Here is an 18498-nt window from a genome sequence, read left to right on the forward strand (position 1 = left end):
TTTTGAGATCATTAGCAATTCTTCCGACATCACTGTCGCAATATTTTGAGGTTCGTAGCAACTCTTACTACATTATTGTTGCATCATTTTAAGTTCATTAGCAACTCTTACTACATTACTGTCAGCATCACTTTGAGTTTATTAGCAACTATCACTACATTACTGTTAGCATCATTTTGAGTTGTTAAGCAATTCTCACGAAATCACTGTAGCATTGAACTGAGTTCATTAGCAACTCTTACTAAATGACTGTCAGCATCACTTTGAGGTTGTTCGAAACTCTTCCTACATTTCTGTAAGCATCACTGAGTTTCTTAGCAACTATCACTACATTATTGTTAGCATCATCTTGAGTTCATTAGCAATTCTTCCGACATCACTGTCGCAATATTTTGAGGTTCGTAGCAACTTTTACTACATTACTTTCGCATTATTTTGAGGTTTGTAGCAACTCTTACTACATGACTGTAAGCATCACTTTGAGGTTATCCGAAACACTTACTACATTACTGTAAGCATCACTGAGTTGATTAGCAACTATCACTACATTACTGTTAGCATAATCTTGAGTTCATTAGCAATTCTTCCGACATCACTGTCGCAATATTTTGAGGTTCGTAGCAACTTTTACGACATGACTGTCGCATTATTTTGAGGTTCGTAGCAACTCTTACTACATGACTGTCAGCATCACTTTGAGGTTATTCGAAAGTTTCACTCCATTACTGTTAGCATCATTTTGAGTTCATTAGCAATTCTTCCTACATCACTGTCGCATCATTTTGAGATCATTAGCAATTCTTCCGACATCACACTCACATTATTTTGAGGTTCGTAGCAACTCTTACTACATTATTGTTGCATTATTTTAAGGTTCCTTGCAACTCTTACTACATTACTGTCAGCATCACTTCGAGTTTATTAGCAACTATCACTACATTACTGTAAGCATCATTTTGAGTTGTTGAGCAATTCTCACAAAATCACTGTAGCACTGAACTGAGTTCATTAGCAACTCTTACTAAATGACTGTCAGCATCACTTTGAGGTTGTTCTAAACTCTTACTACATTACTGTAAGCATCACTGAGTTGATTAGCAACTATCACTACATTACTGTTAGCATAATCTTGAGTTCATTAGCAATTCTTCCGACATCACTGTCGCAATATTTTGAGGTTCGTAGCAACTCTTACTACATTATTGTTGCATCATTTTAAGTTCATTAGCAACTCTTACTACATTACTGTCAGCATCACTTTGAGTTTATTAGCAACTATCACTACATTACTGTCAGCATCATTTTGAGTTGTTAAGCAATTCTCACGAAATCACTGTAGCATTGAACTGAGTTCATTAGCAACTCTTACTAAATGACTGTCAGCATCACTTTGAGGTTGTTCGAAACTCTTCCTACATTTCTGTAAGCATCACTGAGTTTCTTAGCAACTATCACTACATTATTGTAAGCATCATCTTGAGTTCATTAGCAATTCTTCCGACATCACTGTTGCAATATTTTGAGGTTCGTAGCAACACTTACTACATGACTGTAAGCATCACTTTGAGGTTGTTCGAAACTCTTACTACATTGCTGTAAGCATCACTGAGTTGATTAGCAACTATCACTACATTACTGTTAGCATCATTTTGAGTTCATTAGCATTTCTTCCGACATCACTGTCGCAATATTTTGAGGTTCGTAGCAACTTCTACTACATTACTGTCACATTATTTTGAGGTTCGTAGCAACTCTTACTACATAACTGTCAGCATCACTTTGAGGTTATTCGAAAGTTTCACTCCATTACTGTTAGCATCATTTTGAGTTCATTAGCAATTCTTACGACATCACTGTCGCATCATTTTGAGATCATTAGCAATTCTTCCGACATCACTGTCGCAATATTTTGAGGTTCGTAGCAACTCTTACTACATTATTTTTGCATTATTTTAAGGTTCGTAGCAACTCTTACTACATTACTGTAAGCATCACTGTGTTTCTTAGCAACTATCACTACATGACTGTTAGCATCATTTTAAGTTCATTAGCAATTCTTCCGACATCACTGTCGCAATATTTTGAGGTTCGTAGCAACTCTTACTACATCACTGTCGCATCATTTTGACATCATTAGCAATTCTTCTGACATCACTGTCACATTATTTTGAGGTTCGTAGCAACTCTTACTACATTATTGTTGCATTATTTTAAGGTTCGTAGCAACTCTTACTAAATGACTGTCAGCATCACTTTGAGGTTGTTCAAAACTCTTACTACATTACTGTAAGCATCACTGAGTTTCTTAGCAACTATCACTACATTACTGTTAGCATCATCTTGAGTTCATTAGCAATTCTTCCGACATCACTGTCGCAATATTTTGAGGTTCGTAGCAACTCTTACTACATTACTGTCAGCATCACTTTGAGTTTATTTGCAACTATCACTACATTACTGTTAGCATCATTTTGAGTTTATGAGCAATTCTCACGACATCACTGTAGCATTAAATTGAATTCATTAGCAACTCTTACTAAATGTCTGTCAGCATCACTTTGAGGTTGTTCCAAACACTTACTACATTACTGTAAGCAGCACTGAGTTTCTTAGCAACTATCACTACATTACTGTTAGCATCATCTTGAGTTCATTAACAATTCTTCCGACATCACTGTCACATTATTTTGAGGTTCGTAGCAACTTTTACTACATTACTGTCACATTATTTTGAGGTTCGTAGCAACTCTTACTACATGACTGTCAGCATCACTTTGAGGTTATTCGAAAGTTTCACTCCATTACTGTTAGCATCATTTTGAGTTCATTAGCAATTCTTACTACATCACTGTCGCATCATTTTGACATCATTAGCAATTCTTCTGACATCACTGTCACATTATTTTGAGGTTCATAGCAACTCTTACTACATTATTGTTGCATTATTTTAAGGTTCGTAGCAACTCTTACTAAATGACTGTCAGCATCACTTTGAGGTTGTTCGAAACTCTTACTACATTACTGTAAGCATCACTGAGTTTCTTAGCAACTATCACTACATTACTGTTAGCATCATCTTGAGTTCATTAGCAATACTTCCGACATCACTGTCGCAATATTTTGAGGTTCATAGCAACACTTACTACATGACTGTCAGCATCACTTTGAGGTTATTCGAAAGTTTCACTCCATTACTTTTAGCATCATTTTGAGTTCATTAGCAATTCTTACTACATCACTGTCGCATCATTTTGAGATCATTAGCAATTCTTCCGACATCACTGTCGCAATATTTTGAGGTTCGTAGCAACTCTTACTACATTATTGTTGCATCATTTTAAGTTCATTAGCAACTCTTACTACATTACTGTCAGCATCACTTTGAGTTTATTAGCAACTATCACTACATTACTGTTAGCATCATTTTGAGTTGTTAAGCAATTCTCACGAAATCACTGTAGCATTGAACTGAGTTCATTAGCAACTCTTACTAAATGACTGTCAGCATCACTTTGAGGTTGTTCGAAACTCTTCCTACATTTCTGTAAGCATCACTGAGTTTCTTAGCAACTATCACTACATTATTGTAAGCATCATCTTGAGTTCATTAGCAATTCTTCCGACATCACTGTTGCAATATTTTGAGGTTCGTAGCAACACTTACTACATGACTGTAAGCATCACTTTGAGGTTGTTCGAAACACTTACTACATTGCTGTAAGCATCACTGAGTTGATTAGCAACTATCACTACATTACTGTTAGCATCATTTTGAGTTCATTAGCATTTCTTCCGACATCACTGTCGCAATATTTTGAGGTTCGTAGCAACTTCTACTACATTACTGTCGCATTATTTTGAGGTTCGTAGCAACTCTTACGACATGACTGTCAGCATCACTTTGAGGTTATTCGAAAGTTTCACTCCATTACTGTTAGCATCATTTTGAGTTCATTAGCAATTCTTACGACATCACTGTCGCATCATTTTGAGATCATTAGCAATTCTTCCGACATCACTGTCGCAATATTTTGAGGTTCGTAGCAACTCTTACTACATTATTTTTGCATTATTTTGAGGTTCGTAGCAACTCTTACTACATTACTGTAAGCATCACTGTGTTTCTTAGCAACTATCACTACATGACTGTTAGCATCATTTTAAGTTCATTAGCAATTCTTCCGACATCACTGTCGCAATATTTTGAGGTTCGTAGCAACTCTTACTACATCACTGTCGCATCATTTTGACATCATTAGCAATTCTTCTGACATCACTGTCACATTATTTTGAGGTTCGTAGCAACTCTTACTACATTATTGTTGCATTATTTTAAGGTTCGTAGCAACTCTTACTAAATGACTGTCAGCATCACTTTGAGGTTGTTCGAAACTCTTACTACATTACTGTAAGCATCACTGAGTTTCTTAGCAACTATCACTACATTACTGTTAGCATCATCTTGAGTTCATTAGCAATTCTTCCGACATCACTGTCGCAATATTTTGAGGTTCGTAGCAACTCTTACTACATTACTGTCAGCATCACTTTGAGTTTATTTGCAACTATCACTACATTACTGTTAGCATCATTTTGAGTTTATGAGCAATTCTCACGACATCACTGTAGCATTAAATTGAATTCATTAGCAACTCTTACTAAATGTCTGTCAGCATCACTTTGAGGTTGTTCGAAACTCTTACTACATTACTGTAAGCAGCACTGAGTTTCTTAGCAACTATCACTACATTACTGTTAGCATCATCTTGAGTTCATTAACAATTCTTCCGACATCACTGTCACATTATTTTGAGGTTCGTAGCAACTTTTACTACATTACTGTCACATTATTTTGAGGTTCGTAGCAACTCTTACTACATGACTGTCAGCATCACTTTGAGGTTATTCGAAAGTTTCACTCCATTACTGTTAGCATCATTTTGAGTTCATTAGCAATTCTTACTACATCACTGTCGCATCATTTTGACATCATTAGCAATTCTTCTGACATCACTGTCACATTATTTTGAGGTTCATAGCAACTCTTACTACATTATTGTTGCATTATTTTAAGGTTCGTAGCAACTCTTACTAAATGACTGTCAGCATCACTTTGAGGTTGTTCGAAACTCTTACTACATTACTGTAAGCATCACTGAGTTTCTTAGCAACTATCACTACATTACTGTTAGCATCATCTTGAGTTCATTAGCAATACTTCCGACATCACTGTCGCAATATTTTGAGGTTCGTAGCAACACTTACTACATGACTGTTAGCATCACTTTGAGGTTATTCGAAAGTTTCACTCCATTACTGTTATCATCATTTTGAGTTCATTAGCAATTCTTCCGACATCACTGTCGCATCATTTTGAGATCATTAGCAATTCTTCCGACATCACACTCACATTATTTTGAGGTTCGTAGCAACTCTTACTACATTATTGTTGCATTATTTTAAGGTTCCTAGCAACTCTTACTACATTACTGTCAGCATCACTTTGAGTTGATTAGCAACTATCACTACATTACTGTTAGCATCATTTTGAGTTCATTAGCATTTCTTCCGACATCACTGTCGCAATATTTTGAGGTTCGTAGCAACTTTTACTACATTACTGTCGCATCATTTTGAGGTTCGTAGCAACTTTTACTACATTACTGTCACATTATTTTGAGGTTCATAGCAACTCTTACTACATGACTGTCAGCATCACTTTGAGGTTATTCGAAAGTTTCACTCCATTACTGTTAGCATCATTTTGAGTTCATTAGCAATTCTTACTACATCACTGTCGCATCATTTTGAGATCATTAGCAATTCTTCCGACATCACTGTCGCAATATTTTGAGGTTCGTAGCAACTCTTACTACATTATTGTTGCATTATTTTAAGGTTCGTAGCAACTCTTACTCCATTACTGTCAGCATCACTTTGAATTTCTTAGCAACTATCACTACATTACTGTTAGCATCATCTTGAGTTCATTAGCAATTCTTCCGACATCACTGTCGCAATATTTTGAGGTTCGTAGCAACTTTTACTACATCACTGTCGCATCATTTTGACATCATTAGCAATTCTTCCGACATCACTGTCGCAATATTTTGAGGTTCGTAGCAACTCTTACTACATTATTGTTGCATTATTCTAAGGTTCGTAGCAACTCTTACTACATTACTGTAAGCATCACTGAGTTTCTTAGCAACTATCACTACATTACTGTTAGCATCATCTTGAGTTCATTAGCAATTCTTCCGACATCACTGTTGCAATATTTTGAGGTTCGTAGCAACACTTACTACATGACTGTAAGCATCACCTTAAGGTTATTCGAAACACTTACTACATTGCTGTAAGCATCACTGAGTTGATTAGCAACTATCACTACATTACTGTTAGCATCATTTTGAGTTCATTAGCATTTCTTCCGACATCACTGTCGCAATATTTTGAGGTTCATAGCAACTTTTACTACATTACTGTCGCATTATTTTGAGGTTCGTAGCAACTTTTACTACATTACTGTTACATTATTTTGAGGTTCGTAGCAACTCTTACTACATGACTGTCAGCATCACTTTGAGGTTATTCGAAAGTTTCACTCCATTACTGTTAGCATCATTTTGAGTTCATTAGCAATTCTTCCGACATCACTGTCGCAATATTTTGAGGTTCGTAGCGACTTTTACTACATTACTGTCGCTTTATATTGAGGTCCGTAGCAACTTTTACTACATTACTGTCACATTATTTTGAGGTTCGTTGCAACTCTTACTACATGACTGTCAGCATCACTTTGAGGTTATTCGAAAGTTTCACTCCATTACAGTTAGCATCATTTTGAGTTCATTAGCAATTCTTACTAAATCACTGTCGCATCATTTTGACATCATTAGCAATTCTTCTGACATCACTGTCACATTATTTTGAGGTTCGTAGCAACTCTTACTACATTATTGTTGCATTATTTTAAGGTTCATAGCAACTCTTACTAAATGACTGTCAGCATCACTTTGAGGTTGTGCGAAACTCTTACTACATTACTGTAAGCATCACTGTGTTTCTTAGCAACTATCACTACATTACTGTTAGCATCATCTTGAGTTCATTAGCAATTCTTCCGACATCACTGTAGCAATATTTTGAGGTTCGTAGCAACACTTACTACATGACTTTTAGCATCACCTTGAGGTTATTCGAAAGTTTCACTCCATTACTGTTATCATCATTTTGAGTTCATTAGCAATTCTTACTACATCACTGTCGCATCATTTTGAGATCATTAGCAATTCTTCCGACATCACACTCACATTATTTTGAGGTTCGTAGCAACTCTTACTACATTATTGTTGCATTTTTTTAAGGTTCCTAGCAACTCTTACTACATTACTGTTGCATTATTTTAAGGTTCGTAGCAACTCTTCCTACATTACTGTCAGCATCACTTTGAGTTTATTAGCAACTATCACTACATTACTGTTAGCATCATTTTGAGTTGTTGAGCAATTCTCACAAAATCACTGTAGCACTGAACTGAGTTCATTAGCAACTCTTACTAAATGACTGTCAGCATCACTTTGAGGTTGTTCGAAACTCTTACTACATTACTGTAAGCATCACTGAGTTTCTTAGCAACTATCACTACATTACTGTTAGCATCATCTTGAGTTCATTAGCAATTCTTCCGACATCACTGTTGCAATATTTTGAGGTTCGTAGCAACACTTACTACATGACTGTAAGCATCACTTTGAGGTTATTCGAAACACTTACTACATTGCTGTAAGCATCACTGAGTTGATTAGCAACTATCACTACATTACTGTTAGCATCATTTTGAGTTCATTAGCATTTCTTCCGACATCACTGTCGCAATATTTTGAGCTTCGTAGGAACTTTTACTACATTACTGTCGCATTATTTTGAGGTTCGTAGCAACTTTTACTACATTACTGTCACATTATTTTGAGGTTCGTAGCAACTCTTACTACATGACTGTCAGCATCACTTTGAGGTTATTCGAAAGTTTCACTCCATTACTGTCAGCATCATTTTGAGTTCATTAGCAATTCTTACTACATCACTGTCGCATCATTTTGAGATCATTAGCAATTCTTCCGACATCACTGTCGCAATATTTTGAGGTTCATAGCAACTCTTACTACATTATTGTTGCATTATTTTAAGGTTCGTAGCAACTCTTACTAAATGACTGTCAGCATCACTTTGAGGTTGTTCGAAACTCTTACTACATTACTGTAAGCATCACTGAGTTTCTTAGCAACTATCACTACATTACTGTTAGCATCATCTTGAGTTCATTAGCAATACTTCCGACATCACTGTCGCAATATTTTGAGGTTCATAGCAACACTTACTACATGACTGTCAGCATCACTTTGAGGTTATTCGAAAGTTTCACTCCATTACTTTTAGCATCATTTTGAGTTCATTAGCAATTCTTACTACATCACTGTCGCATCATTTTGAGATCATTAGCAATTCTTCCGACATCACTGTCGCAATATTTTGAGGTTCGTAGCAACTCTTACTACATTATTGTTGCATCATTTTAAGTTCATTAGCAACTCTTACTACATTACTGTCAGCATCACTTTGAGTTTATTAGCAACTATCACTACATTACTGTTAGCATCATTTTGAGTTGTTAAGCAATTCTCACGAAATCACTGTAGCATTGAACTGAGTTCATTAGCAACTCTTACTAAATGACTGTCAGCATCACTTTGAGGTTGTTCGAAACTCTTCCTACATTTCTGTAAGCATCACTGAGTTTCTTAGCAACTATCACTACATTATTGTAAGCATCATCTTGAGTTCATTAGCAATTCTTCCGACATCACTGTTGCAATATTTTGAGGTTCGTAGCAACACTTACTACATGACTGTAAGCATCACTTTGAGGTTGTTCGAAACACTTACTACATTGCTGTAAGCATCACTGAGTTGATTAGCAACTATCACTACATTACTGTTAGCATCATTTTGAGTTCATTAGCATTTCTTCCGACATCACTGTCGCAATATTTTGAGGTTCGTAGCAACTTCTACTACATTACTGTCGCATTATTTTGAGGTTCGTAGCAACTCTTACGACATGACTGTCAGCATCACTTTGAGGTTATTCGAAAGTTTCACTCCATTACTGTTAGCATCATTTTGAGTTCATTAGCAATTCTTACGACATCACTGTCGCATCATTTTGAGATCATTAGCAATTCTTCCGACATCACTGTCGCAATATTTTGAGGTTCGTAGCAACTCTTACTACATTATTTTTGCATTATTTTGAGGTTCGTAGCAACTCTTACTACATTACTGTAAGCATCACTGTGTTTCTTAGCAACTATCACTACATGACTGTTAGCATCATTTTAAGTTCATTAGCAATTCTTCCGACATCACTGTCGCAATATTTTGAGGTTCGTAGCAACTCTTACTACATCACTGTCGCATCATTTTGACATCATTAGCAATTCTTCTGACATCACTGTCACATTATTTTGAGGTTCGTAGCAACTCTTACTACATTATTGTTGCATTATTTTAAGGTTCGTAGCAACTCTTACTAAATGACTGTCAGCATCACTTTGAGGTTGTTCGAAACTCTTACTACATTACTGTAAGCATCACTGAGTTTCTTAGCAACTATCACTACATTACTGTTAGCATCATCTTGAGTTCATTAGCAATTCTTCCGACATCACTGTCGCAATATTTTGAGGTTCGTAGCAACTCTTACTACATTACTGTCAGCATCACTTTGAGTTTATTTGCAACTATCACTACATTACTGTTAGCATCATTTTGAGTTTATGAGCAATTCTCACGACATCACTGTAGCATTAAATTGAATTCATTAGCAACTCTTACTAAATGTCTGTCAGCATCACTTTGAGGTTGTTCGAAACTCTTACTACATTACTGTAAGCAGCACTGAGTTTCTTAGCAACTATCACTACATTACTGTTAGCATCATCTTGAGTTCATTAACAATTCTTCCGACATCACTGTCACATTATTTTGAGGTTCGTAGCAACTTTTACTACATTACTGTCACATTATTTTGAGGTTCGTAGCAACTCTTACTACATGACTGTCAGCATCACTTTGAGGTTATTCGAAAGTTTCACTCCATTACTGTTAGCATCATTTTGAGTTCATTAGCAATTCTTACTACATCACTGTCGCATCATTTTGACATCATTAGCAATTCTTCTGACATCACTGTCACATTATTTTGAGGTTCATAGCAACTCTTACTACATTATTGTTGCATTATTTTAAGGTTCGTAGCAACTCTTACTAAATGACTGTCAGCATCACTTTGAGGTTGTTCGAAACTCTTACTACATTACTGTAAGCATCACTGAGTTTCTTAGCAACTATCACTACATTACTGTTAGCATCATCTTGAGTTCATTAGCAATACTTCCGACATCACTGTCGCAATATTTTGAGGTTCGTAGCAACACTTACTACATGACTGTTAGCATCACTTTGAGGTTATTCGAAAGTTTCACTCCATTACTGTTATCATCATTTTGAGTTCATTAGCAATTCTTCCGACATCACTGTCGCATCATTTTGAGATCATTAGCAATTCTTCCGACATCACACTCACATTATTTTGAGGTTCGTAGCAACTCTTACTACATTATTGTTGCATTATTTTAAGGTTCCTAGCAACTCTTACTACATTACTGTCAGCATCACTTTGAGTTGATTAGCAACTATCACTACATTACTGTTAGCATCATTTTGAGTTCATTAGCATTTCTTCCGACATCACTGTCGCAATATTTTGAGGTTCGTAGCAACTTTTACTACATTACTGTCGCATCATTTTGAGGTTCGTAGCAACTTTTACTACATTACTGTCACATTATTTTGAGGTTCATAGCAACTCTTACTACATGACTGTCAGCATCACTTTGAGGTTATTCGAAAGTTTCACTCCATTACTGTTAGCATCATTTTGAGTTCATTAGCAATTCTTACTACATCACTGTCGCATCATTTTGAGATCATTAGCAATTCTTCCGACATCACTGTCGCAATATTTTGAGGTTCGTAGCAACTCTTACTACATTATTGTTGCATTATTTTAAGGTTCGTAGCAACTCTTACTCCATTACTGTCAGCATCACTTTGAATTTCTTAGCAACTATCACTACATTACTGTTAGCATCATCTTGAGTTCATTAGCAATTCTTCCGACATCACTGTCGCAATATTTTGAGGTTCGTAGCAACTTTTACTACATCACTGTCGCATCATTTTGACATCATTAGCAATTCTTCCGACATCACTGTCGCAATATTTTGAGGTTCGTAGCAACTCTTACTACATTATTGTTGCATTATTCTAAGGTTCGTAGCAACTCTTACTACATTACTGTAAGCATCACTGAGTTTCTTAGCAACTATCACTACATTACTGTTAGCATCATCTTGAGTTCATTAGCAATTCTTCCGACATCACTGTTGCAATATTTTGAGGTTCGTAGCAACACTTACTACATGACTGTAAGCATCACCTTAAGGTTATTCGAAACACTTACTACATTGCTGTAAGCATCACTGAGTTGATTAGCAACTATCACTACATTACTGTTAGCATCATTTTGAGTTCATTAGCATTTCTTCCGACATCACTGTCGCAATATTTTGAGGTTCATAGCAACTTTTACTACATTACTGTCGCATTATTTTGAGGTTCGTAGCAACTTTTACTACATTACTGTTACATTATTTTGAGGTTCGTAGCAACTCTTACTACATGACTGTCAGCATCACTTTGAGGTTATTCGAAAGTTTCACTCCATTACTGTTAGCATCATTTTGAGTTCATTAGCAATTCTTCCGACATCACTGTCGCAATATTTTGAGGTTCGTAGCGACTTTTACTACATTACTGTCGCTTTATATTGAGGTCCGTAGCAACTTTTACTACATTACTGTCACATTATTTTGAGGTTCGTTGCAACTCTTACTACATGACTGTCAGCATCACTTTGAGGTTATTCGAAAGTTTCACTCCATTACAGTTAGCATCATTTTGAGTTCATTAGCAATTCTTACTAAATCACTGTCGCATCATTTTGACATCATTAGCAATTCTTCTGACATCACTGTCACATTATTTTGAGGTTCGTAGCAACTCTTACTACATTATTGTTGCATTATTTTAAGGTTCATAGCAACTCTTACTAAATGACTGTCAGCATCACTTTGAGGTTGTGCGAAACTCTTACTACATTACTGTAAGCATCACTGTGTTTCTTAGCAACTATCACTACATTACTGTTAGCATCATCTTGAGTTCATTAGCAATTCTTCCGACATCACTGTAGCAATATTTTGAGGTTCGTAGCAACACTTACTACATGACTTTTAGCATCACCTTGAGGTTATTCGAAAGTTTCACTCCATTACTGTTATCATCATTTTGAGTTCATTAGCAATTCTTACTACATCACTGTCGCATCATTTTGAGATCATTAGCAATTCTTCCGACATCACACTCACATTATTTTGAGGTTCGTAGCAACTCTTACTACATTATTGTTGCATTTTTTTAAGGTTCCTAGCAACTCTTACTACATTACTGTTGCATTATTTTAAGGTTCGTAGCAACTCTTCCTACATTACTGTCAGCATCACTTTGAGTTTATTAGCAACTATCACTACATTACTGTTAGCATCATTTTGAGTTGTTGAGCAATTCTCACAAAATCACTGTAGCACTGAACTGAGTTCATTAGCAACTCTTACTAAATGACTGTCAGCATCACTTTGAGGTTGTTCGAAACTCTTACTACATTACTGTAAGCATCACTGAGTTTCTTAGCAACTATCACTACATTACTGTTAGCATCATCTTGAGTTCATTAGCAATTCTTCCGACATCACTGTTGCAATATTTTGAGGTTCGTAGCAACACTTACTACATGACTGTAAGCATCACTTTGAGGTTATTCGAAACACTTACTACATTGCTGTAAGCATCACTGAGTTGATTAGCAACTATCACTACATTACTGTTAGCATCATTTTGAGTTCATTAGCATTTCTTCCGACATCACTGTCGCAATATTTTGAGCTTCGTAGGAACTTTTACTACATTACTGTCGCATTATTTTGAGGTTCGTAGCAACTTTTACTACATTACTGTCACATTATTTTGAGGTTCGTAGCAACTCTTACTACATGACTGTCAGCATCACTTTGAGGTTATTCGAAAGTTTCACTCCATTACTGTCAGCATCATTTTGAGTTCATTAGCAATTCTTACTACATCACTGTCGCATCATTTTGAGATCATTAGCAATTCTTCCGACATCACTGTCGCAATATTTTGAGGTTCGTAGCAACTCTTACTACATTATTGTTGCATTGTTTTCAGGTTCGTAGCAACTCTTACTCCATTACTGTCAGCATCACTTTGAGTTTATTAGCAACTATCACTACATTACTGTTAGCATCATTTTGAGTTGTTGAGCAATTCTCACGACATCACTGTAGCATTAAATTGAGTTCATTAGCAACTCTTACTAAATGACTGTCAGCATCACTTTGAGGTTGTTCGAAACTCTTCCTACATTACTGTAAGCATCACTGAGTTTCTTAGCAACTATCACTACATTACTGTTAGCATCATCTTGAGTTCATTAGCAATTCTTCCGACATCACTGTCGCAATATTTTGAGGTTCGTAGCAACTTTTACTACATCACTGTCACATCATTTTGACATCATTAGCAATTCTTCCGACATCACTGTCGCAATATTTTGAGGTTCGTAGCAACTCTTACTACATTATTGTTGCATTATTTTAAGGTTCGTTGCAACTCTTACTACATGACTGTAAGCATCACTGAGTTTCTTTGCAACTATCACTACATTACTGTTAGCATCATCTTGAGTTCATTAGCAATTCTTCCGACATCACTGTCGCAATATTTTGAGGTTCGTAGCAACTTTTACTACATCACTGTCGCATCATTTTGACATCATTAGCTATTCTTCCGACATCACTGTCGCAATATTTTGAGGTTCGTAGCAACTCTTACTACATTATTTTTGCATTATTTTAAGGTTCGTAGCAACTCTTACTACATTACTGTAAGCATCACTGTGTTTTTTAGCAACTATCACTACATGACTGTTAGCATCATTTTAAGTTCATTAGCAATTCTTACTACATCACTGTCACATCATTTTGAGATCATTAGCAGTTCTTCCGACATCACTGTCGCAATATTTTGAGGTTCGTAGCAACTCTTACTACATCACTGTCGCATCATTTTGACATCATTAGCAATTCTTCTGACATCACTGTCACATTATTTTGAGGTTCGTAGCAACTCTTACTACATTATTGTTGCATTATTTTAAGGTTCGTAGCAACTCTTACTAAATGACTGTCAGCATCACTTTGAGGTTGTTCGAAACTCTTACTACATTACTGTAAGCATCACTGAGTTTCTTAGCAACTATCACTACATTACTGTTAGCATCATCTTGAGTTCATTAGCAATTCTTCCGACATCACTGTCGCAATATTTTGAGGTTCGTAGCAACACTTACTACATTACTGTTAGCATCACTTTGAGGTTATTCGAAAGTTTCACTCCATTACTGTTAGCATCATTTTGAGTTCATTAGCAATTCTTACTACATCACTGTCGCATCATTTTGAGATCATTAGCAATTCTTCCGACATCACTGTCGCAATATTTTGAGGTTCGTAGCAACTTTTACTACATCACTGTCGCATCATTTTGACATCATTAGCAATTCTTCCGACATCACTGTCGCAATATTTTGAGGTTCGTAGCAACTCTTACTACATTATTGTTGCATTATTTTAAAGTTCGTAGCAAATCTTACTACATTACTGTAAGCATCACTGTGTTTCTTAGCAACTATCACTACATGACTGTTAGCATCATTTTAAGTTCATTAGCAATTCTTACTACATCACTGTCACATCATTTTGAGATCATTAGCAGTTCTTCCGACATCACTGTCGCAATATTTTGAGGTTCGTAGCAACTCTTACTACATGACTGTCAGCATCACTTTGAGGTTATTCGAAAGTTTCACTCCATTACTGTTAGCATCATTTTGAGTTTATTAGCAACTATCACTACATTACTGTTAGCATCATTTTGAGTTGTTGAGCAATTCTCACGACATCACTGTAGCATTAAATTGAGTTCATTAGCAACACTTACTAAATGACTGTCAGCATCACTTTGAGGTTGTTCGAAACTCTTCCTACATTACTGTAAGCATCACTGAGTTTCTTAGCAACTATCACTACATTACTGTTAGCATCATCTTGAGTTCATTAGCAATTCTTCCGACATCACTGTCGCAATATTTCGAGGTTCGTAGCAACTTTTACGACATCACTGTCGCATCATTTTGACATCATAAGCAATTCTTCCGACATCACTGTCGCAATATTTTGAGGTTCGTAGCAACTCTTACTACATTATTGTTGCATTATTTTAAGGTTCGTAGCAACTCTTACTACATTACTGTAAGCATCACTGAGTTTCTTAGAAACTATCACTACATGACTGTTAGCATCATTTTAAGTTCATTAGCAATTCTTACTACATCACTGTCACATCATTTTGAGATCTTTAGCAGTTCTTCCGACATCACTGTCGCAATATTTTGAGGTTCGTAGCAACACTTACTACATTATTGTAAGCATCACTGAGTTTCTTAGCAACTATCACTACATTACTGTTAGCATCATCTTGAGTTCATTAGCAATTCTTCCGACATCACTGTCGCAATATTTTGAGGTTCGTAGCAAGTTTTACTACATTACTTTCGCATTATTTTGAGGTTTGTAGCAACTCTTACGACATGACTGTAAGCATCACTTTGAGGTTATTCGAAACACTTACTACATTACTGTAAGCATCACTGAGTTGATTAGCAACTATCACTACATTACTGTTAGCATCATCTTGAGTTCATTAGCAATTCCTCCGACATCACTGTCGCAATATTTTGAGGTTCCTAGCAACTCTTACTACATGACTGTCAGCATCACTTTGAGGTTATTCGAAAGTTTCACTCCATTACTGTTCGCATCATTTTGAGTTCATTAGCAATTCTTACTACATCACTGTCGCATCATTTTGAGATCATTAGCAATTCTTCCGACATCACTGTCGCAATATTTTGATGTTCGTAGCAACTCTTACTACATTATTGTTGCATTATTTTAAGGTTTGTAGCAACTCTTACTACATTACTGTCAGCATCACTTTGAGTTTATTAGCAACTATCACTACATTACTGTTAGCATCATCTTGAGTTGTTGAGCAATTCTCACGACATCACTGTAGCATTAAGTTGAGTTCATTAGCAACTCTTACTAAATTACTGTCAGCATCACTTTGAGGTTGTTCGAAACTCTTCCTACATTACTGTAAGCATCACTGAGTTTCTTAGCAACTATCACTACATTACTGTTAGCATCATCTTGAGTTCATTAGCAATTCTTCCGACATCACTGTCACAATATTTTGAGGTTCGTAGCAACTTTTACTACATTACTTTCGCATTATTTTGAGGTTTATAGCAACTCTTACTACATGACTGTAAGCATCACTTTGAGGTTGTTCGAAACTCTTACTACATTACTGTAAGCATCACTGAGTTGATTAGCAACTATCACTCCATTGCTGTTAACATCATTTTGAGTTCATTAGCATTTCTTCCGACATCACTGTCGCAATATTTTGAGGTTCGTAGCAACTTTTACTACATTACTGTCACATTATTTTGAGGTTCGTAGCAACACTTACTACATGACTCTCAGCATCACTTTGAGGTTTTTCGAAAGTTAGGTTAACCTCTGGGTTCTGGGCCCAGCACGCTTCCTCTGCTCCACTCTGCTCTACCACTGACTGAACAGGCCTTGTTTTAGGAGAGCCTTATCTGTCTTTGTCTCTGCCCTGCTCTCCTGCTCTCTTTCCCCCCAACCGGTCAAAGCAGAAGGCCGTCCCCACTGATCCTGGATCTGCTCCACGTTCCTGCCTGTTAAAAGGAAGGTTTTCATCACCACTGTTGCAGGATGTGCTGCTGGTGGAGAATTGTTGGGTGTAGATTCATTGAAGCAGTTTGGTGCTGGACCTGCTCTACTAGTAAAGTGTCATGAGAGAACTTTTGTTGTGACTTCACACACACACACACACACACACACACACACACACACACACACACACACACATTCATTTCTTCCTGCCATGAACACAGACTGTGTGTTTAATGTTAACAAAAATTCTACTTTGTCAGTGAATTAATTCAGTCTTCTTCTAAGTTTCTGTCAGGATGGCCGAGCGGTCTAAGGCGCTGCGTTCAGGTCGCAGTCTCTTCTGGAGGCGTGGGTTCAAATCCCACTTCTGACAAAGGACATTTTCTCCACATTCCTATGCATCCACAGTGGTAAATTCCAAACCCAGTTGAAGCTGCTCTCCACTGAGGAGAGTGAGTGGTTGAACTGGCAGCAGAGGAGGCAAAGGAGCTTCCCTGTGATGGTCCAACATCGCCTGGTTTCCTCCAACATGGAGCAGCCACCAAACTCTAACTTCAATGTTGGATCAAAGTCTGCTGAAGAAATGTGTTTGGTTCAAAAACCCATTTGTGTTCATCCTTCAATTCACATTTTGTCCATTAACTTCATCATCAGAGTCTCCATCTCATCACATGACTAAAGTCTGGGTTCTGTGTTGGTGGTAAACATCCTTCCACTCACCCAGGCTCCCCACTGGTCTGCACACAGAAATGCATATTTTACTGGTTGAACCAGTTCCTCAAGTAGTTTAGGAAAAAAGACACTTTGTTAGTTCCTGTAAAGGTCCCTCTTTGGGTCGTAACACTTTTTTCCTGACTGCTTGACGTCTCAGTCAGAACAGCTGAGATGAGAACTGAATGTCTGGATTTCTTCCTGACATCATCAGGGTCTGAGGAGCTCATTAAAAAAAGGATTCAGTCAGATGGGAGTTAGAACTTGGAGACCAAAGGAAGAACCTCCAAATTCAGGACCCTGAGATCAAAGTGAACACTCTGATCTCAGAGGTCTGGGATATTTCACATCCTGATGGCCCTCCAAAATAAGAGCCCTGTGTTACTGTCTAAAAATCATCATTTGTTTGTGAAAAAATCAGGGTATGTTTGTCAGACTTTGTCAGACCTTTCCCCAAATCATCATTTGTTTGTGGAAATTAGATCCAGAAAACCACTGCAGTCCCTCGTACATGATTAGTGCCATAGTTTGTCTCACTTGTTTCATCTTTGATGGTTCCATGGTGGAATGGTGAGCACTCTGGACTCTGAATCCAGTGATCCCAGTTCAAACCTCAGTGGGGCCTCCAGCAGGTCTCTGACAGGTGTTGATAGAGGAGTTGAGGCTGCTGACTACAGTGGAAGACACCATC

At 36.8% G+C, this 18498-nt stretch overlaps 1 non-coding gene across 1 annotated transcript; it reads left to right on the forward strand.

Moving 5' to 3' along the window:
* Window positions 1–17386: 17386 nt before the first annotated feature.
* trnal-cag (transfer RNA leucine (anticodon CAG)) lies at window positions 17387–17469 on the forward strand. The gene has a single exon. It is a non-coding gene; the product is annotated as a tRNA-Leu (tRNA).
* Window positions 17470–18498: the final 1029 nt, after the last annotated feature.

The sequence above is a fragment of the Aulostomus chinensis genome, chromosome 1 (genome assembly GCF_037954235.1).
Source record: "Aulostomus chinensis isolate RoL2024-O1b breed Wild chromosome 1, RoL_Achi_v1.0, whole genome shotgun sequence".
Taxonomy (NCBI): domain Eukaryota; kingdom Metazoa; phylum Chordata; class Actinopteri; order Syngnathiformes; family Aulostomidae; genus Aulostomus; species Aulostomus chinensis.